Source organism: Lissotriton vulgaris, chromosome 5 (genome assembly GCF_964263255.1).
Source record: "Lissotriton vulgaris chromosome 5, aLisVul1.2, whole genome shotgun sequence".
Taxonomy (NCBI): Eukaryota; Metazoa; Chordata; class Amphibia; order Caudata; family Salamandridae; genus Lissotriton; species Lissotriton vulgaris.
In genome coordinates this window covers 1814229842-1814254336 of record NC_141693.1, presented here as the reverse complement: position 1 = coordinate 1814254336, position 24495 = coordinate 1814229842, and the positions used below count along the sequence as shown (strand labels likewise).

The 24495-nt window shown below is 40.8% G+C and overlaps 12 non-coding genes across 12 annotated transcripts; all 12 read right to left on the bottom strand.

Annotated features, from left to right (window-relative positions):
- Positions 1-9: 9 nt before the first annotated feature.
- Positions 10-96, bottom strand: TRNASTOP-UCA (transfer RNA opal suppressor (anticodon UCA)). Its single transcript has one exon. It is a non-coding gene; the product is annotated as a tRNA-Sec (tRNA).
- Positions 97-2178: 2082 nt separating this feature from the next.
- Positions 2179-2264, bottom strand: TRNASTOP-UCA (transfer RNA opal suppressor (anticodon UCA)). Its single transcript has one exon. It is a non-coding gene; the product is annotated as a tRNA-Sec (tRNA).
- A 2106-nt stretch (positions 2265-4370) lies between these two features.
- TRNASTOP-UCA (transfer RNA opal suppressor (anticodon UCA)) lies at positions 4371-4457 on the bottom strand. Its single transcript has one exon. It is a non-coding gene; the product is annotated as a tRNA-Sec (tRNA).
- Positions 4458-6525: 2068 nt separating this feature from the next.
- Positions 6526-6612, bottom strand: TRNASTOP-UCA (transfer RNA opal suppressor (anticodon UCA)). Its single transcript has one exon. It is a non-coding gene; the product is annotated as a tRNA-Sec (tRNA).
- Positions 6613-8711: 2099 nt separating this feature from the next.
- TRNASTOP-UCA (transfer RNA opal suppressor (anticodon UCA)) lies at positions 8712-8798 on the bottom strand. The gene has a single exon. It is a non-coding gene; the product is annotated as a tRNA-Sec (tRNA).
- A 2071-nt stretch (positions 8799-10869) lies between these two features.
- On the bottom strand, positions 10870-10956 carry TRNASTOP-UCA (transfer RNA opal suppressor (anticodon UCA)). The gene has a single exon. It is a non-coding gene; the product is annotated as a tRNA-Sec (tRNA).
- Positions 10957-13062: 2106 nt separating this feature from the next.
- On the bottom strand, positions 13063-13149 carry TRNASTOP-UCA (transfer RNA opal suppressor (anticodon UCA)). The gene has a single exon. It is a non-coding gene; the product is annotated as a tRNA-Sec (tRNA).
- A 2068-nt stretch (positions 13150-15217) lies between these two features.
- TRNASTOP-UCA (transfer RNA opal suppressor (anticodon UCA)) lies at positions 15218-15304 on the bottom strand. The gene has a single exon. It is a non-coding gene; the product is annotated as a tRNA-Sec (tRNA).
- Positions 15305-17403: 2099 nt separating this feature from the next.
- On the bottom strand, positions 17404-17490 carry TRNASTOP-UCA (transfer RNA opal suppressor (anticodon UCA)). Its single transcript has one exon. It is a non-coding gene; the product is annotated as a tRNA-Sec (tRNA).
- A 2071-nt stretch (positions 17491-19561) lies between these two features.
- Positions 19562-19648, bottom strand: TRNASTOP-UCA (transfer RNA opal suppressor (anticodon UCA)). Its single transcript has one exon. It is a non-coding gene; the product is annotated as a tRNA-Sec (tRNA).
- Positions 19649-21683: 2035 nt separating this feature from the next.
- TRNASTOP-UCA (transfer RNA opal suppressor (anticodon UCA)) lies at positions 21684-21770 on the bottom strand. Its single transcript has one exon. It is a non-coding gene; the product is annotated as a tRNA-Sec (tRNA).
- A 2072-nt stretch (positions 21771-23842) lies between these two features.
- On the bottom strand, positions 23843-23928 carry TRNASTOP-UCA (transfer RNA opal suppressor (anticodon UCA)). Its single transcript has one exon. It is a non-coding gene; the product is annotated as a tRNA-Sec (tRNA).
- Between the last annotated feature and the right edge of the window lie 567 nt (positions 23929-24495).

Below are 24495 nucleotides of genomic sequence, written 5' to 3'. Positions count from 1 at the left end.
ATGCCACCTCGCCCAGAAGGTGGAATTGAACCACTCTGTCGCTAGACAGCTACAGGTTTGAAGCCTGCACCCCAAACCACTGAGGTTCATCAGGGCAAAAAAAGATTATAGCAAAACAGGTATATATATCACAAGAATACATACTCTTTACAGGTAGGGTGCGGGCCAAAATGTGTAATCCGCCTTTCTATCAATGTCCACTATTTATAGAAGTTCTGTGCTCAGCTCTATTTTTGATTTGTCTTTATTTTCATGCACTGATTTAGTCAAAAGTGCAGAATATTAACTTTTGATTGTATGCAAAACAGAGACAGGATTTCTGGGTAAACGAGACTTGCTGCCAGCCTTTCTTATAATGTGGACAAAGATCAGATAAATCATTGCTAATGTCAGCAATAACAACAATAGAAGAGGAAAGGCCGTGCTGATTTGAGTTTACAGAACAGAGAATAAACAGACATTCTTAAAGCCTTACTCTGTTCTCTCACTCTCTCTCACTCTTTGAACGGAAAGAGCAAGACACCACAACATGACTTGTGTAAGAGAAAGCCAAAACACCACAACATGACTTACATGACTTGTGTAAAGGAAAGCCAAAACACCACAACATGAAGTGTGTAAAAGAAAGCAAAAAAACACCACAACATGAATTGTGTAAAAGGACGATCAAGACAACACAACATGGCTTTTGTCAAGGAAAGCCAAAACACCACAACATGAATTGTGTAAAGGAAAGTCCAAGATACCACAACATAACTCATGGAAAGCTGAAGACACCACAGCATGGCTCGTGTAAAGGAAAGTCCAAGACAACAAAACATCACTCGGGTAAAGGAAACACAATGACTTGTGGTAAGGAAAGTCCAAGACAACACAACATGAATGCTGTAAAGGAAAGACCAGGACACCATAACATGACTTGTGTAAAGGATAGTTCAAGAAAACACAACATGACTTGTGTAAAGTAAAGCCAAGACACCACAACATGACTTGTGTAAAAGAAAGTCAAGACACCACAACATGACTCGTGTAAAGGAAAGCCAAGACACCACAACGTGACTCATGAAAAGGCAAGCCAAGACACCACAACATGACTTGTGTAAAGGAAAGCCATGGCACCACAACATGACTCGTGTAAAGGAAAGTCGAAGACACCACAACATGACTTGTGTAAAGGAAAGCCAAGACACCACAACATGACTAATCGAAAGGAAAGTCCAAGACACCTCAAAACGACTTGTGGAAAGAAAAGCCCAAGACACCACAACATGAATTGTGTGGCCGTTTTTTCCCCTTTGCCAGGAAATGGGTAGACATATACTGGGGGAGACTTAAAACAGTCTAATAAACACGTTATTCTGCAACATTTTTTTTGCTCTGCTGGATCACTCCAGATGAGAGGACGAGGTAAGGATGTTAGATTTTTTGTTGTACAAAAGGTCTTTTTAATTCTAGTTTCCAAATGTGATGGAATGGTAAAATCCTGAGGATATCGTTGTATGTTGTTGTGCCTCAGGGTCCATTATCTGGCCCCAAAAATGGGGTAGTCTAGAGGCAAACTCATTTTGCAGGCTTCTTTGTACATATTCATTCATGTATTTATTTATTACTTTGTTTATATTGAGTGCACAGAAAGACTGTGAGACTCCAAGATCTGTGAGTAAAGTCTGCAACAAAGAAGTAAAGTGCTGACTCCGTGGACTGAGGATGGAGTTCAGTGGTCCTTCCCCAGTACTGGGGGCATCTATGGGAGCAGATAGATGATTATTTACTTTGATATTGTCAAAGGTGATACCCTCATTCCATTGATGAACGTCACTACCTTCATTTCATGAGTATCGGACACTATCTCTTCCCACTCTCTCAGATTATTAATGTCAGATTCTCCAATCTACACTGTGTTTAATGCATACCCTTCCTTTCATGACTTGCTGGGGTGCCCAGGTGAATCGCTCCTCAGAGCGCTGGCTACTATTTAACAAGTAATTCTCTCGGATACTCTTTGATCTTAAATGGTGACGTGGCCTTGATAACAGAGAAGAAAACACGTGTTGGCTGGGCTGCAGAAAATGTAGTTACCAAATATTGTCTTCTACAAGTTGTGAACATAAACAGAATTGACAAAAAACACATGTATCAGTTACCCTGACAATGGGCAGCCCATCACAAATGCTGCCTCGCCTAGAAGGTGGAATTGAACCACTCTGTCGCTAGACTGCACAGGTTTGAAGCCTGCACCCCAGACCACTGAGGTTCATCCGGGCAAAGAAAGTTTATAGCAAAACAGGTATATATATCACAAGAATACATACGCTTTTACATGCAGGGTGCGGTCCAAAATGTGTAATCCGCCTAGCTATCAATGTCCATTACTTATTGAAGTTCTGGGCTCAGCTCTATTTTTGATTTGTCTTTATTTTCATGCACTGATTTAGTCAAAAGTTCAGAATATGAACCTTTGATTATATGCAAAATAGAGAAAGTATTTCTGGGTAAACGAGACTTGCTGCCACCCTTTCTTATAATGTGGACAAAGTTCAGATAAATCATTGCTAATGTCAGCGTTAACAACAATAGAATAGGAAAGGCCGTGCTGATTTGAGTTTACAGAACACAGAAGAAACAGACATTATTAAAGCCTTACTCTGTTCTCTCACTCTCTCTGACTCCTTGAACGGATAGAGCAAAACACCAAAACATGACTTGTGTAAAGGAAAGCCAAAACACCACAACATGACTTGTGTAAAGGAAAGCCAAAACACCACAACATGAATTGCGTAAAAGAAAGCCAAGACACCACAACATGAATTGTGTAAAAGGAAGATCAAGACATCACAACATGACTCATGTCAAGGAAAGCCAAGACACCACAACATGAATTGTGTAAAGGAAAGTCCAAGATACCACAACATAACTCATGGAAAGCTGAAGACACCACAGCATGGCTCGTGTAAAGGAAAGTCCAAGACAACAAAACATGACTCGGGTAAAGGATACACCATGACTTGTGATAAGGAAAGTCCAAGACAACACAACATGAATGCTGTAAAGGAAAGACCAAGACACCATAACATGACTTGTGTAAAGTATAGTTCAAGAAAACTCAACATGACTTGTGTAAAGGAAAGCCCAGACACCACAACATGACTTGTGTAAAGGAAAGTCAAGACACCACAACATGACTCGGGTAAAGGAAAGCCAAGACACCACATCATGACTCATGAAAAGGCAAGCCAAGACACCACAACATGACTTGTGTAAAGAAAGCCATGGCACCACAACATGACTCGTGTAAAGGTAAGCCGAAGACACCACAACATGACTTGTGTAAAGGAAAGCCAAGACACCACAATATGACTCATGGAAAGGAAAAACAAAGACACCACAACATGACTCATGGAAAGGAAAGTCCAAGACACCTCAAAACGACTTGTGGAAAGAAAAGCCCAAGACACTTTAACATAAATTGTGCGGCAGTTTTTTCCCCTTTGCCGGGAAATGGGTAGACATATACTGGGGGAGACATAAAACACTCTATTAGTCAGGTTATGCTGCAACATGTTTTTTGCTCTGCTGGATCACTCCAGATGAGAGGACGAGGTAAGGAGTTCAGATTTTTGTTGTACAAAAGGTCTTTTCAATCCTAGTTTCCAAATGTGATGGAATGGTATAATTCTGAGGATATCATTTTATGTTGTTGGGCCTCAGAGTCCATTATCTGGCCCTAAAAATGGGATAGCCTAGAGGCAAATTCATTTTGCAGGCTTCATTATACATATGTATTCATGTATTTATTTATTCATTTGTTTAAATTGGGTGCCCAGAAAGACTGTGAGACTCCAAGATCTGTGAGTAAAGTCTGCAACAAAGAGGTAAAGTGCCTACTCTGTGGACTGGGGATGGGATTCAGTGGTCCTTCCCCAGTACCGGGGGCATCTATGGGAGCAGATAGATGACCATTTACTTTGATATTGTTAAAGGTGATACCCTCATTCCATTAATGAACGTCACTGCCTTCATTTCATTAGTATCAGACACTATCTCTTCCCAATCTCTCAGATTATTAATGTCAGATTCTCCAATCTACACTATGTTTAATGCATACCCTTCCTTTCATGACTTGCTGGGGTGCCCAGGTGAATCGCTCCTCAGAGCGCTGGCTACTATTTAACAAGTAATTCTCTCGGATACTCTTTGATCTTAAATGGTGACGTGGCCTTGAAAACAGAGAAGAAAACACGTGTCGGCTGGGCTGCTGAAAATGTAGTTACCAAATACTGTCTTCTACAAGTTGTGAACATAAACAGAATTGACAAAAAACATATGTATCAGTTACCCTGTGAATGGGCAGCCCATCACAAATGCTGCCTCGCCCAGAAGGTGGAATTGAACCACTCTGTCGCTAGACAGCTACAGGTTTGAAGCCTGCACCCCAGACCACTGAGGTTCATCCGGGCAAAGAAACATTATAGCAAAACAGGTATATATATCACAAGAATACATACGCTTTTACATGTAGGGTGCGGGCCAAAATGTGTAATCCGCCTAGCTATCAATGTCCACTACTTATTGAAGTTCTGGGCTCAGCTCTATTTTTGATTTGTCTTTATTTTCATGCACTGATTTAGTCAAAAGTTCAGAATATGAACCTTTGATTATATGCAAAACAGAGAAAGGATTTCTGGGTAAACGTTGCTGCCACCCTTTCTTATAATGTGGACAAAGTTCAGATAAATCATTGCTAATGTCAGCGTTAACAACAATAGAATAGGAAAGGCCGTGCTGATTTGAGTTTACAGAACACAGAAGAAACAGACATTATTAAAGCCTTACTCTGTTCTCTCACTCTCTCTGACTCCTTGAACGGATAGAGCAAAACACCAAAACATGACTTGTGTAAAGGAAAGCCAAAACACCACAACATGACTTGTGTAAAGGAAAGCCAAAACACCACAACATGAATTGCGTAAAAGAAAGCCAAGACACCACAACATGAATTGTGTAAAAGGAAGATCAAGACATCACAACATGACTCATGTCAAGGAAAGCCAAGACACCACAACATGAATTGTGTAAAGAAAAGTCCAAGATACCACAACATAACTCATGGAAAGCTGAAGACACCACAGCATGGCGCGTGTAACGGAAAGTCCACGACAACAAATTATGACTCGGGTAAAGGATACACCATGACTTGTGATGAGGAAAGTCCATGACAACACAACATGAATGCTGTAAAGGAACGACCAAGACACCATAACATGACTTGTGTAAAGGATAGTACAAGAAAACACAACATGACTTGTGTAAAGGAAAGTCAAGACACCACAACATGACTCGTGTAAAGGAAAGCCAAGACACCACATCGTGACTGATGAAAAGGCAAGCCAAGACACCACAACATGACTTGTGTAAAGGAAAGCCATGGCACCACAGCATGACTCGTGTAAAGGAAAGCCGAAGACACCACAACATGACTTGTGTAAAGGAAAGCCAAGACACCACAACATGACTCATGGAAAGGAAAAACCAAGACACCACAACATGACTCATGGAAAGGAAAGTCCAAGACACCTCAAAACGACTTGTGGAAAGAAAAGCCCAAGACACTTTAACATAAATTTTGTGGCAGTTTTTTCCCCTTTGCAGGGAAATGGGTAGACATATACTGGGGGAGACTTAAAACACTCTATTAGTCAGGTTATGCTGCAACATGTTTTTTGCTCTGCTGGATCACTCCAGATGAGAGGACGAGGTAAGGAGTTCAGATTTTTGTTGTACAAAAGGTCTTTTTAATCCTAGTTTCCAAATGTGATGGAATGGTATAATCCTGAGGATATCATTTTATGTCGTTGGGCCTCAGAGTCCAATATCTGGCCCTAAAAATGGGATAGCCTAGAGACAAATTCATTTTGCAGGCTTCATTATACATATGTATTCATGTATTTATTTATTCATTTGTTTAAATTGGGTGCACAGAAAGACTGTGAGACTCCAAGATCTGTGAGCAAAGTCTGCAACAAAGAGGTAAAGTGCCTACTCTGTGGACTGAGGATGGGATTCAGTGGTCCTTCCCCAGTACCGGGGGCATCTATGGGAACAGATAGATGACCATTTAGTTTGATATTGTCAAAGGTGATACCCTCATTCCATTAATGAACGTCACTGCCTTCATTTCATTAGTATCGGACACTATCTCTTCCCAATCTCTCAGATTATTAATGTCAGATTCTCCAATCTACACTGTGTTTAATGCATACCCTTTCTTTCATGACTTGCTGGGGTGCCCAGGTGAATCGCTCCTCAGAGCGCTGGCTACTATTTAACAAGTAATTCTCTCGGATACTCTTTGATCTTAAATGGTGACGTGGCCTTGAAAACAGAGAAGAAAACACGTGTCGGCTGGGCTGCTGAAAATGTAGTTACCAAATATTGTCTTCTACAAGTTGTGAACATAAACAGAATTGACAAAAAACACATGTATCAGTTACCCTGACAATGGGCAGCCCATCACAAATGCTGCCTCGCCCAGAAGGTGGAATTGAACCACTCTGTCGCTAGACTGCTACAGGTTTGAAGCCTGCACACCAGACCACTGAGGTTCATCCGGGCAAATAAACATTATAGCAAAACAGGTATATATATCACAAGAATACATACGCTTTTACATGCAGGGTGCGGTCCAAAATGTGTAATCCGCCTAGCTATCAATGTCCACTACTTATTGAAGTTCTGGGCTAAGCTCTATTTTTGATTTGTCTTTATTTTCATGCACTGATTTAGTCAAAAGTTCAGAATATGAACCTTTGATTATATGCAAAACAGAGAAAGGATTTCTGGGTAAACGAGACTTGCTGCCACCCTTTCTTATAATGTGGACAGATAAATCATTGCTAATGTCAGCGTTAACAACAATAGAATAGGAAAGGCCGTGCTGATTTGAGTTTACAGAACACAGAAGAAACAGACATTATTAAAGCCTTACTCTGTTCTCTCACTCTCTCTGACTCCTTGAACGGATAGAGCAAAACACCAAAACATGACTTGTGTAAAGGAAAGCCAAAACACCACAACATGTCTTGTGTAAAGGAAAGCCAAAACACCACAACATGAATTGCGTAAAAGAAAGCCAAGACACTACAACATGAATTGTGTAAAAGGAAGATCAAGACAACACAACATGACTCATGTCAAGGAAAGCCAAGACACCACAATATGAATTGTGTAAAGGAAAGTCCAAGATACCACAACATAACTCATGGAAAGCTGAAGACACCAGAGCAAGGCTCGTGTAAAGGAAAGTCCAAGACAACAAAACATGACTCGGGTAAAGGATACACCATGACTTGTGATAAGGAAAGTCCAAGACAACACAACATGAATGCTATAAAGGAAACACCAAGACACCATAACATGACTTGTGTAAAGGATAGTTCAAGAAAACTCAACATGACTTGTGTAAAGGAAAGCCAAGACACCACAACATGACTTGTGTAAAGGAAAGTCAAGACACCACAGCATGACTCGGGTAAAGGAAAGCCAAGACACCACATCATGACTCATGAAAAGGCAAGCCAAGACACCACAACATGACTTGTGTAAAGAAAGCCATGGCACCACAACATGACTCGTGTAAAGGTAAGCCGAAGACACCACAACATGACTTGTGTAAAGGAAAGCCGAGACACCACAACATGACTCATGGAAAGGAAAAACAAAGACACCACAACATGACTCATGGAAAGGAAAGTCCAAGACACCTCAAAACGACTTGTGGAAAGAAAAGCCCAATACACTTTAACATAAATTGTGTGGCAGTTTTTTCCCCTTTGCCAGGAAATGGGTAGACATATACTGGGGGAGACATAAAACACTCTATTAGTCAGGTTATGCTGCAACATTTTTTTTGCTCTGCTGGATCACTCCAGATGAGAGGACGAGGTAAGGAGTTCAGATTTTGGTTGTATAAAAGGTCTTTTTAATCCTAGTTTCCAAATGTGATGGAATGGTATAATCCTGAGGATATCATTTTATGTCGTTGGACTTCAGAGTCCATTATCTGGCCCTAAAAATGGGATAGCCTAGAGGCAAATTCATTTTGCAGGCTTCATTATACATATGTATTCATGTATTTATTTATTCATTTGTCTAAATTGGGTGCACAGAAAGACTGTGAGACTCCAAGATCTGTGAGTAAAGTCTGCAACAAAGAGGTAAAGTGCCTACTCTGTGGACTGAGGATGGAATTCAGTGGTCCTTCCCCAGTACCGGGGGCATCTATGGGAGCAGATAGATGACCATTTACTTTGATATTGTTAAAGGTGATACCCTCATTCCATTAATGAACGTCACTGCCTTCATTTCATTAGTATCGGACACTATCTCTTCCCAATCTCTCGGATTATTAATGTCAGATTCTCCAATCTACACTATGTTTAATGCATACCCTTCCTTTCATGACTTGCTGGGGTGCCCAGGTGAATCGCTCCTCAGAGCGCTGGCTACTATTTAACAAGTAATTCTCTCGGATACTCTTTGATCTTAAATGGTGACGTGGCCTTGAAAACAGAGAAGAAAACACGTGTCGGCTGGGCTGCTGAAAATGTCGTTACCAAATACTGTCTTCTATAAGTTGTGAACATAAACAGAATTGACAAAAAACATATGCATCAGTTACCCTGTGAATGGGCAGCCCATCACAAATGCTGCCTCGCCCAGAAGGTGGAATTGAAAGACTCTGTCGCTAGACAGCTACAGGTTTGAAGCCTGCACCCCAGACCACTGAGGTTCATCCGGGCAAAGAAACATTATAGCAAAACAGGTATATATATCACAAGAATACATACGCTTTTACATGTAGGGTGCGGGCCAAAATGTGTAATCCGCCTAGCTATCAATGTCCACTACTTATTGAAGTTCTGGGCTCAGCTCTATTTTTGATTTGTCTTTATTTTCATGCACTGATTTAGTCAAAAGTTCAGAATATGAACCTTTGATTATATGCAAAACAGAGAAAGGATTTCTGAGTAAACAAGACTTGCTGCCACCCTTTCTTATAATGTGGACAAAGTTCAGATAAATCATTGCTAATGTCAGCGTTAACAACAATAGAATAGGAAAGGCCGTGCTGACTTGAGTTTACAGAACACAGAAGAAACAGACATTAATAAAGCCTTACTCTGTTCTCTCACTCTCTCTGACTCCTTGAACGGATAGAGCAAAACACCAAAACATGACTTGTGTAAAGGAAAGCCAAAACACCACAACATGACTTGTGTAAAGGAAAGCCAAAACACCACAACATGAATTGCGTAAAAGAAAGCCAAGACACCACAACATGAATTGTGTAAAAGGAAGATCAAGACATCACAACATGACTCATGTCAAGGAAAGCCAAGACACCACAACATGAATTGTGTAAAGGAAAGTCCAAGATACCACAACATAACTCATGGAAAGCTGAAGACACCACACCATGGTGCGTGTAACGGAAAGTCCAAGACAACAAAACATGACTCGGGTAAAGGATACACCATGACTTGTGATAAGGAAAGTCCAAGACAACACAACATGAATGCTGTAAAGGAACGACCAAGACACCATAACATGACTTGTGTAAAGGATAGTTCAAGAAAACACAACATGACTTGTGTAAAGGAAAGCCAAGACACCACAACATGACTTGTGTAAAGGAAAGTCAAGACACCACAACATGACTCGTGTAAAGGAAAGCCAAGACACCACAACATGACTTGTGTAAAGGAAAGCCATGGCACCACAGCATGACTCGTGTAAAGGAAAGCCGAAGACACCACAACATGACTTGTGTAAAGGAAAGCCAAGACACCACAACATGACTCATGGAAAGGAAAAACCAAGACACCACAACATGACTCATGGAAAGGAAAGTCCAAGACACCTCAAAACGACTTGTGGAAAGAAAAGCCCAAGACACTTTAACATAAATTTTGTGGCAGTTTTTTCCCCTTTGCCGGGAAATGGGTAGACATATACTGGGGGAGACTTAAAACACTCTATTAGTCAGGTTATGCTGCAACATGTTTTTTGCTCTGCTGGATCACTCCAGATGAGAGGACGAGGTAAGGAGTTCAGATTTTTGTTGTACAAAAGGTCTTTTTAATCCTAGTTTCCAAATGTGATGGAATGGTATAATCCTGAGGATATCATTTTATGTCGTTGGGCCTCAGAGTCATTATCTGGCCCTAAAAATGGGATAGCCTAGAGGCAAATTCATTTTGCAGGCTTCATTATACATATGTATTCATGTATTTATTTATTCATTTGTTTAAATTGGGTGCACAGACAGACTGTGAGACTCCAAGATCTGTGAGCAAAGTCTGCAACAAAGAGGTAAAGTGCCTACTCTGTGGACTGAGGATGGGATTCAGTGGTCCTTCCCCAGTACCGGGGGCATCTATGGGAGCAGATAGATGACCATTTAGTTTGATATTGTCAAAGGTGATACCCTCATTCCATTAATGAACGTCACTGCCTTCATTTCATTAGTATCGGACACTATCTCTTCCCAATCTCTCAGATTATTAATGTCAGATTCTCCAATCTACACTGTGTTTAATGCATACCCTTCCTTTCATGACTTGCTGGGGTGCCCAGGTGAATCGCTCCTCAGAGCTCTGGCTACTATTTAACAAGTAATTCTCTCGGATACTCTTTGATCTTAAATGGTGACGTGGCCTTGAAAACAGAGAAGAAAACACGTGTCGGCTGGGCTGCTGAAAATGTAGTTACCAAATATTGTCTTCTACAAGTTGTGAACATAAACAGAATTGACAAAAAACACATGTATCAGTTACCCTGACAATGGGCAGCCCATCACAAATGCTGCCTCGCCCAGAAGGTGGAATTGAACCACTCTGTCGCTAGACTGCTACAGGTTTGAAGCCTGCACCCCAGACCACTGAGGTTTATCCGGGCAAAGAAACATTATAGCAAAACAGGTATATATATCACAAGAATACATACGCTTTTACATGCAGGGTGCGGTCCAAAATGTGTAATCCGCGTAGCTATCAATGTCCACTACTTATTGAAGTTCTGGGCTCAGCTCTATTTTTGATTTGTCTTTATTTTCATGCACTGATTTAGTCAAAAGTTCAGAATATGAACCTTTGATTATATGCAAAACAGAGAAAGGATTTCTGGGTAAACGAGACTTGCTGCCACCCTTTCTTATAATGTGGACAAAGTTCAGATAAATCATTGCTAATGTCAGCGTTAACAACAATAGAATAGGAAAGGCCGTGCTGATTTGAGTTTACAGAACACAGAAGAAACAGACATTATTAAAGCCTTACTCTGTTCTCTCACTCTCTCTGACTCCTTGAACGGATAGAGCAAAACACCAAAACATGACTTGTGTAAAGGAAAGCCAAAACACCACAACATGACTTGTGTAAAGGAAAGCCAAAACACCACAACATGAATTGCGTAAAAGAAAGCCAAGACACCACAACATGAATTGTGTAAAAGGAAGATCAAGACTTCACAACATGACTCATGTCAAGGAAAGCCAAGACACCACAACATGAATTGTGTAAAGGAAAGTCCAAGATACCACAACATAACTCATGGAAAGCTGAAGACACCACAGCATGGCTCGTGTAAAGGAAAGTCCAAGACAACAAAACATGACTTGGGTAAAGGATACACCATGACTTGTGATAAGGAAAGTCCAAGACAACACAACATGAATGCTGTAAAGGAAAGACCAAGACACCATAACATGACTTGTGTAAAGTATAGTTCAAGAAAACTCAACATGACTTGTGTAAAGGAAAGCCAAGACACCACAACATGACTTGTGTAAAGGAAATTCAAGACACCACAACATGACTCGGGTAAAGGAAAGCCAAGACACCACATCATGACACATGAAAAGGCAAGCCAAGACACCACAACATGACTTGTGTAAAGAAAGCCATGGCACCACAACATGACTCGTGTAAAGGAAAGCCGAAGACACCACAACATGACTTGTGTAAAGGAAAGCCAAGACACCACAACATGACTCATGGAAAGGAAAAACCAAGACACCACAACATGACTCATTGAAAGGAAAGTCCAAGACACCTCAAAAGGACTTGTGGAAAGAAAAGCCCAAGACACTTCAACATAAATTGTGTGTCAGTTTTTTCCCCTTTGCCGGGAAATGGGTAGACATATACTGGGGGAGACTTAAAACACTCTATTAGTCAGGTTATGCTGCAACATGTTTTTTGCTCTGCTGGATCACTCCAGATGAGAGGACGAGGTAAGGAGTTCAGATTTTTGTTGTACAAAAGGTCTTTTTAATCCTAGTTTCCAAATGTTATGGAATGGTATAATCCTGAGGATATCATTTTATGTTGTTGGGCCTCAGAGTCCATTATCTGGCCCTAAAAATGGGATAGCCTAGAGGCAAATTCATTTTGCAGGCTTCATTATACATATGTATTCATGTATTTATTTATTCATTTGTTTAAATTGGGTGCACAGAAAGACTGTGAGACTCCAAGATCTGTGAGTAAAGTCTGCAACAAAGAGGTAAAGTGCCTACTCTGTGGACTGGGGATGGGATTCAGTGGTCCTTCCCCAGTACCGGGGGCATCTATGGGAGCAGATAGATGACCATTTACTTTGATATTGTTAAAGGTGATACCCTCATTCCATTAATGAACATCACTGCCTTCATTTCATTAGTATCGGACACTATCTCTTCCCAATCTCTCGGATTATTAATGTCAGATTCTCCAATCTACACTATGTTTAATGCATACCCTTCCTTTCATGACTTGCTGGGGTGCCCAGGTGAATCGCTCCTCAGAGCGCTGGCTACTATTTAACAAGTAATTCTCTCGGATACTCTTTGATCTTAAATGGTGACGTGGCCTTGAAAACAGAGAAGAAAACACGTGTCGGCTGGGCTGCTGAAAATGTAGTTACCAAATACTGTCTTCTATAAGTTGTGAACATAAACAGAATTGACAAAAAACATATGTATCAGTTACCCTGTGAATGGGCAGCCCATCACAAATGCTGCCTCGCCCAGAAGGTGGAATTGAACCACTCTGTCGCTAGACAGCTACAGGTTTGAAGCCTGCACCCCAGACCACTGAGGTTCATCCGGGCAAAGAAACATTATAGCAAAACAGGTATATATATCACAAGAATACATACGCTTTTACATGTAGGGTGCGGGCCAAAATGTGTAATCCGCCTAGCTATCAATGTCCACTACTTATTGAAGTTCTGGGCTCAGCTCTATTTTTGATTTGTCTTTATTTTCATGCACTGATTTAGTCAAAAGTTCAGAATATGAACCTTTGATTATATGCAAAACAGAGAAAGGATTTCTGGGTAAACGTTGCTGCCACCCTTTCTTATAATGTGGACAAAGTTCAGATAAATCATTGCTAATGTCAGCGTTAACAACAATAGAATAGGAAAGGCCGTGCTGATTTGAGTTTACAGAACACAGAAGAAACAGACATTATTAAAGCCTTACTCTGTTCTCTCACTCTCTCTGACTCCTTGAACGGATAGAGCAAAACACCAAAACATGACTTGTGTAAAGGAAAGCCAAAACACCACAACATGACTTGTGTAAAGGAAAGCCAAAACACCACAACATGAATTGCGTAAAAGAAAGCCAAGACACCACAACATGAATTGTGTAAAAGGAAGATCAAGACATCACAACATGACTCATGTCAAGGAAAGCCAAGACACCACAACATGAATTGTGTAAAGAAAAGTCCAAGATACCACAACATAACTCATGGAAAGCTGAAGACACCACAGCATGGCGCGTGTAACGGAAAGTCCACGACAACAAATTATGACTCGGGTAAAGGATACACCGTGACTTGTGATGAGGAAAGTCCATGACAACACAACATGAATGCTGTAAAGGAACGACCAAGACACCATAACATGACTTGTGTAAAGGATAGTACAAGAAAACACAACATGACTTGTGTAAAGGAAAGTCAAGACACCACAACATGACTCGGGTAAAGGAAAGCCAAGACACCACATTGTGACTGATGAAAAGGCAAGCCAAGACACCACAACATGACTTGTGTAAAGGAAAGCCATGGCACCACAGCATGACTCGTGTAAAGGAAAGCCGAAGACACCACAACATGACTTGTGTAAAGGAAAGCCAAGACACCACAACATGACTCATGGAAAGGAAAAACCAAGACACCACAACATGACTCATGGAAAGGAAAGTCCAAGACACCTCAAAACGACTTGTGGAAAGAAAAGCCCAAGACACTTTAACATAAATTTTGTGGCAGTTTTTTCCCCTTTGCAGGGAAATGGGTAGACATATACTGGGGGAGACTTAAAACACTCTATTAGTCAGGTTATGCTGCAACATGTTTTTTGCTCTGCTGGATCACTCCAGATGAGAGGACGAGGTAAGGAGTTCAGATTTTTGTTGTACAAAAGGTCTTTTTAATCCTAGTTTCCAAATGTGATGGAATGGTATAATCCTGAGGATATCATTTTATGTCGTTGGGCCTCAGAGTCCAATATCTGGCCCTAAAAATGGGATAGCCTAGAGACAAATTCATTTTGCAGGCTTCATTATACATATGTATTCATGTATTTATTTATTCATTTGTTTAAATTGGGTGCACAGAAAGACTGTGAGACTCCAAGATCTGTGAGCAAAGTCTGCAACAAAGAGGTAAAGTGCCTACTCTGTGGACTGAGGATGGGATTCAGTGGTCCTTCCCCAGTACCGGGGGCATCTATGGGAACAGATAGATGACCATTTAGTTTGATATTGTCAAAGGTGATACCCTCATTCCATTAATGAACGTCACTGCCTTCATTTCATTAGTATCGGACACTATCTCTCCCAAATCTCTCAGATTATTAATGTCAGATTCTCCAATCTACACTGTGTTTAATGCATACCCTTCCTTTCATGACTTGCTGGGGTGCCCAGGTGAATCGCTCCTCAGAGCGCTGGCTACTATTTAACAAGTAATTCTCTCGGATACTCTTTGATCTTAAATGGTGACGTGGCCTTGAAAACAGAGAAGAAAACACGTGTTGGCTGGGCTGCTGAAAATGTAGTTACCAAATATTGTCTTCTACAAGTTGTGAACATAAACAGAATTGACAAAAAACACATGTATCAGTTACCCTGACAATGGGCAGCCCATCACAAATGCTGCCTCGCCCAGAAGGTGGAATTGAACCACTCTGTCGCTAGACTGCTACAGGTTTGAAGCCTGCACACCAGACCACTGAGGTTCATCCGGGCAAATAAACATTATAGCAAAACAGGTATATATATCACAAGAATACATACGCTTTTACATGCAGGGTGCGGTCCAAAATGTGTAATCCGCCTAGCTATCAATGTCCACTACTTATTGAAGTTCTGGGCTAAGCTCTATTTTTGATTTGTCTTTATTTTCATGCACTGATTTAGTCAAAAGTTCAGAATATGAACCTTTGATTATATGCAAAACAGAGAAAGGATTTCTGGGTAAACGAGACTTGCTGCCACCCTTTCTTATAATGTGGACAGATAAATCATTGCTAATGTCAGCGTTAACAACAATAGAATAGGAAAGGCCGTGCTGATTTGAGTTTACAGAACACAGAAGAAACAGACATTATTAAAGCCTTACTCTGTTCTCTCACTCTCTCTGACTCCTTGAACGGATAGAGCAAAACACCAAAACATGACTTGTGTAAAGGAAAGCCAAAACACCACAACATGTCTTGTGTAAAGGAAAGCCAAAACACCACAACATGAATTGCGTAAAAGAAAGCCAAGACACTACAACATGAATTGTGTAAAAGGAAGATCAAGACAACACAACATGACTCATGTCAAGGAAAGCCAAGACACCACAATATGAATTGTGTAAAGGAAAGTCCAAGATACCACAACATAACTCATGGAAAGCTGAAGACACCAGAGCAAGGCTCGTGTAAAGGAAAGTCCAAGACAACAAAACATGACTCGGGTAAAGGATACACCATGACTTGTGATAAGGAAAGTCCAAGACAACACAACATGAATGCTATAAAGGAAAGACCAAGACACCATAACATGACTTGTGTAAAGGATAGTTCAAGAAAACTCAACATGACTTGTGTAAAGGAAAGCCAAGACACCACAACATGACTTGTGTAAAGGAAAGTCAAGACACCACAGCATGACTCGGGTAAAGGAAAGCCAAGACACCACATCATGACTCATGAAAAGGCAAGCCAAGACACCACAACATGACTTGTGTAAAGAAAGCCATGGCACCACAACATGACTCGTGTAAAGGTAAGCCGAAGACACCACAACATGACTTGTGTAAAGGAAAGCCGAGACACCACAACATGACTCATGGAAAGGAAAAACAAAGACACCACAACATGACTCATGGAAAGGAAAGTCCAAGACACCTCAAAACGACTTGTGGAAAGAAAAGCCCAATACACTTTAACATAAATTGTGTGGCAGTTTTTTCCCCTTTGCCAGGAAATGGGTAGACATATACTGGGGGAGACATAAAACACTCTATTAGTCAGGTTATGCTGCAACATTTTTTTTGCTCTGCTGGATCACTCCAGATGAGAGGACGAGGTAAGGAGTTCAGATTTTTGTTGTATAAAAGGTCTTTTTAATCCTAGTTTCCAAATGTGATGGAATGGTATAATCCTGAGGATATCATTTTATGTCGTTGGACTTCAGAGTCCATTATCTGGCCCTATAAATGGGATAGCCTAGAGGCAAATTCATTTTGCAGGCTTCATTATACATATGTATTCATGTATTTATTTATTCATTTGTCTAAATTGGGTGCACAGAAAGACTGTGAGACTCCAAGATCTGTGAGTAAAGTCTGCAACAAAGAGGTAAAGTGCCTACTCTGTGGACTGAGGATGGAATTCAGTGGTCCTTCCCCAGTACCGGGGGCATCTATGGGAGCAGATAGATGACCATTTACTTTGATATTGTTAAAGGTGATACCCTCATTCCATTAATGAACGTCACTGCCTTCATTTCATTAGTATCGGACACTATCTCTTCCCAATCTCTCGGATTATTAATGTCAGATTCTCCAATCTACACTATGTTTAATGCATACCCTTCCTTTCATGACTTGCTGGGGTGCCCAGGTGAATCGCTCCTCAGAGCGCTGGCTACTATTTAACAAGTAATTCTCTCGGATACTCTTTGATCTTAAATGGTGACGTGGCCTTGAAAACAGAGAAGAAAACACGTGTCGGCTGGGCTGCTGAAAATGTCGTTACCAAATACTGTCTTCTATAAGTTGTGAACATAAACAGAATTGACAAAAAACATATGTATCAGTTACCCTGTGAATGGGCAGCCCATCACAAATGCTGCCTCGCCCAGAAGGTGGAATTGAAAGACTCTGTCGCTAGACAGCTACAGGTTTGAAGCCTGCACCCCAGACCACTGAGGTTCATCCGGGCAAAGAAACATTATAGCAAAACAGGTATATATATCACAAGAATACATACGCTTTTACATGTAGGGTGCGGGCCAAAATGTGTAATCCGCCTAGCTATCAATGTCCACTACTTATTGAAGTTCTGGGCTCAGCTCTATTTTTGATTTGTCTTTATTTTCATGCACTGATTGAGTCAAAAGTTCAGAATATGAACCTTTGATTATATGCAAAACAGAGAAAGGATTTCTGAGTAAACGAGACTTGCTGCCACCCTTTCTTATAATGTGGACAAAGTTCAGATAAATCATTGCTAATGTCAGCGTTAACAACAATAGAATAGGAAAGGCCGTGCTGATTTGAGTTTACAGAACACAGAAGAAACAGACATTAATAAAGCCTTACTCTGTTCTCTCACTCTCTCTGACTCCTTGAACGGATAGAGCAAAACACCAAAACATGACTTGTGTAAAGGAAAGCCAAAACACCACAACATGACTTGTGTAAAGGAAAGCCAAAACACCACAACATGAATTGCGTAAAAGAAAGCCAAGACACCACAACATGAATTGTGTAAAAGGAAGATCAAGACATCACAACATGACTCATGTCAAGGAAAGCCAAGACACCACAACATGAATTGTGTAAAGGAAAGTCCAAGATACCACAACATAACTCATGGAAAGCTGAAGACACCACACCATGGTGCGTGTAACGGAAAGTCCAAGACAACAAAACATGACTCGGGTAAAGGATACACCATGACTTGTGATAAGGAAAGTCCAAGACAACACAACATGAATGCTGTAAAGGAACGACCAAGACACCATAACATGACTTGTGTAAAGGATAGTTCAAGAAAACACAACATGGCTTGTGTAAAGGAAAGCCAAGACACCACAACATGACTTGTGTAAAGGAAAGTCAAGACACCACAACATGACTCGTGTAAAGGAAAGCCAAGACACCACAACATGACTTGTGTAAAGGAAAGCCATGGCACCACAGCATGACTCGTGTAAAGGAAAGCCGAAGACACCACAACATGACTTGTGTAAAGGAAAGCCAAGACACCACAACATGACTCATGGAAAGGAAAAACCAAGACACCACAACATGACTCATGGAAAGGAAAGTCCAAGACACCTCAAAACGACTTGTGGAAAGAAAAGCCCAAGACACTTTAACATAAATTTTGTGGCAGTTTTTTCCCCTTTGCCGGGAAATGGGTAGACATATACTGGGGGAGACTTAAAACACTCTATTAGTCAGGTTATGCTGCAACATGTTTTTTGCTCTGCTGGATCACTCCAGATGAGAGGACGAGGTAAGGAGTTCAGATTTTTGTTGTACAAAAGGTCTTTTTAATCCTAGTTTCCAAATGTGATGGAATGGTATAATCCTGAGGATATCATTTTATGTCGTTGGGCCTCAGAGTCATTATCTGGCCCTAAAAATGGGATAGCCTAGAGGCAAATTCATTTTGCAGGCTTCATTATACATATGTATTCATGTATTTATTTATTCATTTGTTTAAATTGGGTGCACAGACAGACTGTGAGACTCCAAGATCTGTGAGCAAAGTCTGCAACAAAGAGGTAAAGTGCCTACTCTGTGGACTGAGGATGGGATTCAGTGGTCCTTCCCCAGTACCGGGGGCATCTATGGGAGCAGATAGATGACCATTTAGTTTGATATTGTCAAAGGTGATACCCTCATTCCATTAATGAACGTCACTGCCTTCATTTCATTAGTATCGGACACTATCTCTTCCCAATCTCTCAGATTATTAATGTCAGATTCTCCAATCTACACTGTGTTTAATGCATACCCTTCCTTTCATGACTTGCTGGGGTGCCCAGGTGAATCGCTCCTCAGAGCTCTGGCTACTATTTAACAAGTAATTCTCTCGGATACTCTTTGATCTTAAATGGTGACGTGGCCTTGAAAACAGAGAAGAAAACACGTGTCGGCTGGGCTGCTGAAAATGTAGTTACCAAATATTGTCTTCTACAAGTTGTGAACATAAACAGAATTGACAAAAAACACATGTATCAGTTACCCTGACAATGGGCAGCCCATCACAAATGCTGCCTCGCCCAGAAGGTGGAATTGAACCACTCTGTCGCTAGACTGCTACAGGTTTGAAGCCTGCACCCCAGACCACTGAGGTTCATCCGGGCAAAGAAACATTATAGCAAAACAGGTATATATATCACAAGAATACATACGCTTTTACATGTAGGGTGCGGTCCAAAATGGGTAATCCGCCTAGCTATCAATGTCCGCTACTTATTGAAGTTCTGGGCTCAGCTCTATTTTTGATTTGTCTTTATTTTCATGCACTGATTTAGTCAAAAGTTCAGAATATGAACCTTTGATTATATGCAAAACAGAGAAAGGATTTCTGGGTAAACGAGACTTGCTGCCACCCTTTCTTATAATGTGGAAAAAGTTCAGATAAATCATTGCTAATGTCAGCGTTAACAACAATAGAATAGGAAAGGCCGTGCTGATTTGAGTTTAAAGAACACAGAAGAAACAGACATTATTAAAGCCTTACTCTGTTCTCTCACTCTCTCTGACTCCTTGAACGGATAGAGCAAAACACCAAAACATGACTTGTGTAAAGGAAAGCCAAAACACCACAACATGACTTGTGTAAAGGAAAGCCAAAACACCACAACATGAATTGCGTCAAGGAAAGCCAAGACACCACAACATGAATTGTGTAAAGGAAAGTCCAAGATACCACAACATAACTCATGGAAAGCTGAAGACACCAGAGCATGGCTCGTGTAAAGGAAAGTCCAAGACAACAAAACATGACTCGGGTAAAGGATACACCATGACTTGTGATAAGGAAAGTCCAAGACAACACAACATGAATGCTGTAAAGGAAAGACCAAGACACCATAACATGACTTGTGTAAAGGATAGTTCAAGAAAACTCAACATGACTTGTGTAAAGGAAAGCCAAGACACCACAACATGACTTGTGTAAAGGAAAGTCAAGACACCACAGCATGACTCGGGTAAAGGAAAGCCAAGACACCACATCATGACTCATGAAAAGGCAAGCCAAGACACCACAACATGACTTGTGTAAAGAAAGCCATGGCACCACAACATGACTCGTGTAAAGGAAAGCCGAAGACACCACAACATGACTTGTGTAAAGGAAAGCCAAGACACCACAACCTGACTCATGGAAAGGAAAAACCAAGACACCACAACATGACTCATGGAAAGGAAAGTCCAAGACACCTCAAAACGACTTGTGAAAAGAAAAGCCCAAGACACTTTAACATAAATTGTGTGGCAGTTTTTTCCCCTTTGCCGGGAAATGGGTAGACATATACTGGGTTAGACATAAAACACTCTATTAGTCAGGTTATGCTGCAACATGTTTTTTGCTCTGCTGGATCACTCCAGATGAGAGGACGAGGTAAGGAGTTCAGATTTTTGTTGTACAAAAGGTCTTTTTAATCCTAGTTTCCAAATGTGATGGAATGGTATAATCCTGAGGATATCATTTTATGTCGTTGGGCCTCAGAGTCCATTATCTGGCCCTAAAAATGGGATCTCCTAGAGGCAAATTCATTTTGCAGGCTTCATTATACATATGTATTCATGTATTTATTTATTCATTTGTCTAAATTGGGTGCACAGAAAGACTGTGAGACTCCAAGATCTGTGAGTAAAGTCTGCAACAAAGAGGTAAAGTGCCTACTCTGTGGACTGAGGATGGAATTCAGTGGTCCTTCCCCAGTACCGGGGGCATCTATGGGAGCAGATAGATGACCATTTACTTTGATATTGTTAAAGGTGATACCCTCATTCCATTAATGAACGTCACTGCCTTCATTTCATTAGTCTCGGACACTATCTCTTCCCAATCTCTCAGATTATTAATGTCAGATTCTCCAATCTACACTATGTTTAATGCATACCCTTCCTTTCATGACTTGCTGGGGTGCCCAGGTGAATCGCTCCTCAGAGCGCTGGCTACTATTTAACAAGTAATTCTCTCGGATACTCTTTGATCTTAAATGGTGACGTGGCCTTGAAAACAGAGAAGAAAACACGTGTCGGCTGGGCTGCTGAAAATGTAGTTACCAAATATTGTCTTCTACAAGTTGTGAACATAAACAGAATTGACAAAAAACATATGTATCAGTTACCATGTGAATGGGCAGCCCATCACAAATGCTGCCTCGCCCAGAAGGTGGAATTGAACCACTCTGTTGCTAGACAGCTACAGGTTTGAAGCCTGCACCCCAGACCACTGAGGTTCATCTGGGCAAAGAAACATTATAGCAAAACAGGTATATATATCACAAGAATACATACGCTTTTACATGTAGGGTGCGGGCCAAAATGTGTAATCCGCCTAGCTATCAATGTCCACTACTTATTGAAGTTCTGGGCTCAGCTCTATTTTTGATTTGTCTTTATTTTCATGCACTGATTTAGTCAAAAGTTCAGAATATGAACCTATGATTATATGCAAAACAGAGAAAGGATTTCTGGGTAAACGAGACTTGCTGCCACCCTTTCTTATAATGTGGACAAAGTTCAGATAAATCATTGCTAATGTCAGCGTTAACAACAATAGAATAGGAAAGGTCGTGCTGATTTGAGTTTACAGAACACAGAAGAAGCAGACATTATTAAAGCCTTACTCTGTTCTCTCACTCTCTCTGACTCCTTGAACGGATAGAGCAAAACACCAAAACATGACTTGTGTAAAGGAAAGCCAAAACACCACAACATGACTTGTGTAAAGGAAAGCCAAAACACCACAACATGAATTGCGTAAAAGAAAGCCAAGACACCACAACATGAATTGTGTAAAAGGAAGATCAAGACATCACAACATGACTCATGTCAAGGAAAGCCAAGACACCACAACATGAATTGTGTAAAGGAAAGTCCAAGATACCACAACATAACTCATGGAAAGCTGAAGACACCACACCATGGTGCGTGTAACGGAAAGTCCAAGACAACAAAACATGACTCGGGTAAAGGATACACCATGACTTGTGATAAGGAAAGTCCAAGACAACACAACATGAATGCTGTAAAGGAACGACCAAGACACCATAACATGACTTGTGTAAAGGATAGTACAAGAAAACACAACATGACTTGTGTAAAGCAAAGTCAAGACACCACAACATGACTCGTGTAAAGGAAAGCCAAGACACCAGATCGTGACTGATGAAAAGGCAATCCAAGACACCACAGCATGACTTGTGTAAAGGAAAGCCATGGCACCACAGCATGACTCGTGTAAAGGAAAGCCGAAGACACCACAACATGACTTGTGTAAAGGAAAGCCAAGACACCACAACATGACTCATGGAAAGGAAAAACCAAGACACCACAACATGACTCATGGAAAGGAAAGTCCAAGACACCTCAAAACGACTTGTGGAAAGAAAAGCCCAAGACACTTTAACATAAATTGTGCGGCAGTTTTTTCCCCTTTGCCGGGAAATGGGTAGACATATACTGGGGGAGACTTAGAAAACTCTATTAGTCAGGTTATGCTGCAACATGTTTTTTGCTCTGCTGGATCACTCCAGATGAGAGGACGAGGTAAGGAGTTCAGATTTTTGTTGTACAAAAGGTCTTTTTAATCCTAGTTTTCAAATGTGATGGAATGGTATAATCCTGAGGATATCATTTTATGTCGTTGGGCCTCAGAGTCCATTATCTGGCCCTAAAAATGGGATCGACTAGAGGCAAATTCATTTTGCAGGCTTCATTATACATATGTATTCATGTATTTATTTATTCATTTGTTTAAATTGGGTGCACAGAAAGACTGTGAGACTCCAAGATCTGTGAGTAAAGTCTGCAACAAAGAGGTAAAGTGCCTACTCTTTGGACTGAGGATGGGATTCAGTGGTCCTTCCCCAGTACCGTGGGCATCTATGGGAGCAGATAGTTGACCATTTAGTTTGATATTGTCAAAGGTGATACCCTCATTCCATTAATGAACGTCACTGCCTTCATTTCATTAGTATTGGACACTATCTCTTTCCAATCTCTCAGATTATTAATGTCAGATTCTCCAATCTACACTGTGTTTAATGCATACCCTTCCTTTCATGACTTGCTGGGGTGCCCAAGTGAATCGCTCCTCAGAACGCTGGCTACTATTTAACAAGTAATTCTCTCGGATACTCTTTGATCTTATATGGTGACGTGGCCTTGAAAACAGAGAAGAAAACACGTGTCGGCTGGGCTGCTGAAAATGTAGTTACCAAATATTGTCTTCTACAAGTTGTGAACATAAACAGAATTGACAAAAAACACATGTATCAGTTACCCTGACAATGGGCAGCCCATCACAAATGCTGCCTCGTCCAGAAGGTGGAATTGAACCACTCTGTAACTAGACTGCACAGGTTTGAAGCCTGCACCCTAGACCACTGAGGTTCATCCGGGCAAAGAAACATTATAGCAAAACAGGTATATATATCACAAGAATACATACGCTTTTACATGCAGGGTGCGGTCCAAAATGGGTAATCCGCCTAGCTATCAATGTCCGCTACTTATTGAAGTTCTGGGCTCAGCTCTATTTTTGATTTGTCTTTATTTTCATGCACTGATTTAGTCAAAAGTTCAGAATATGAACCTTTGATTATATGCAAAACAGAGAAAGGATTTCTGGGTAAACGAGACTTGCTGCCACCCTTTCTTATAATGTGGAAAAAGTTCAGATAAATCATTGCTAATGTCAGCGTTAACAACAATAGAATAGGAAAGGCCGTGCTGATTTGAGTTTACAGAACACAGAAGAAACAGACATTATTAAAGCCTTACTCTGTTCTCTCACTCTCTCTGACTCCTTGAACGGATAGAGCAAAACACCAAAACATGACTTGTGTAAAGGAAAGCCAAAACACCACAACATGACTTGTGTACAGGAAAGCCAAAACACCACAACATGAATTGCGTCAAGGAAAGCCAAGACACCACAACATGAATTGTGTAAAGGAAAGTCCAAGAT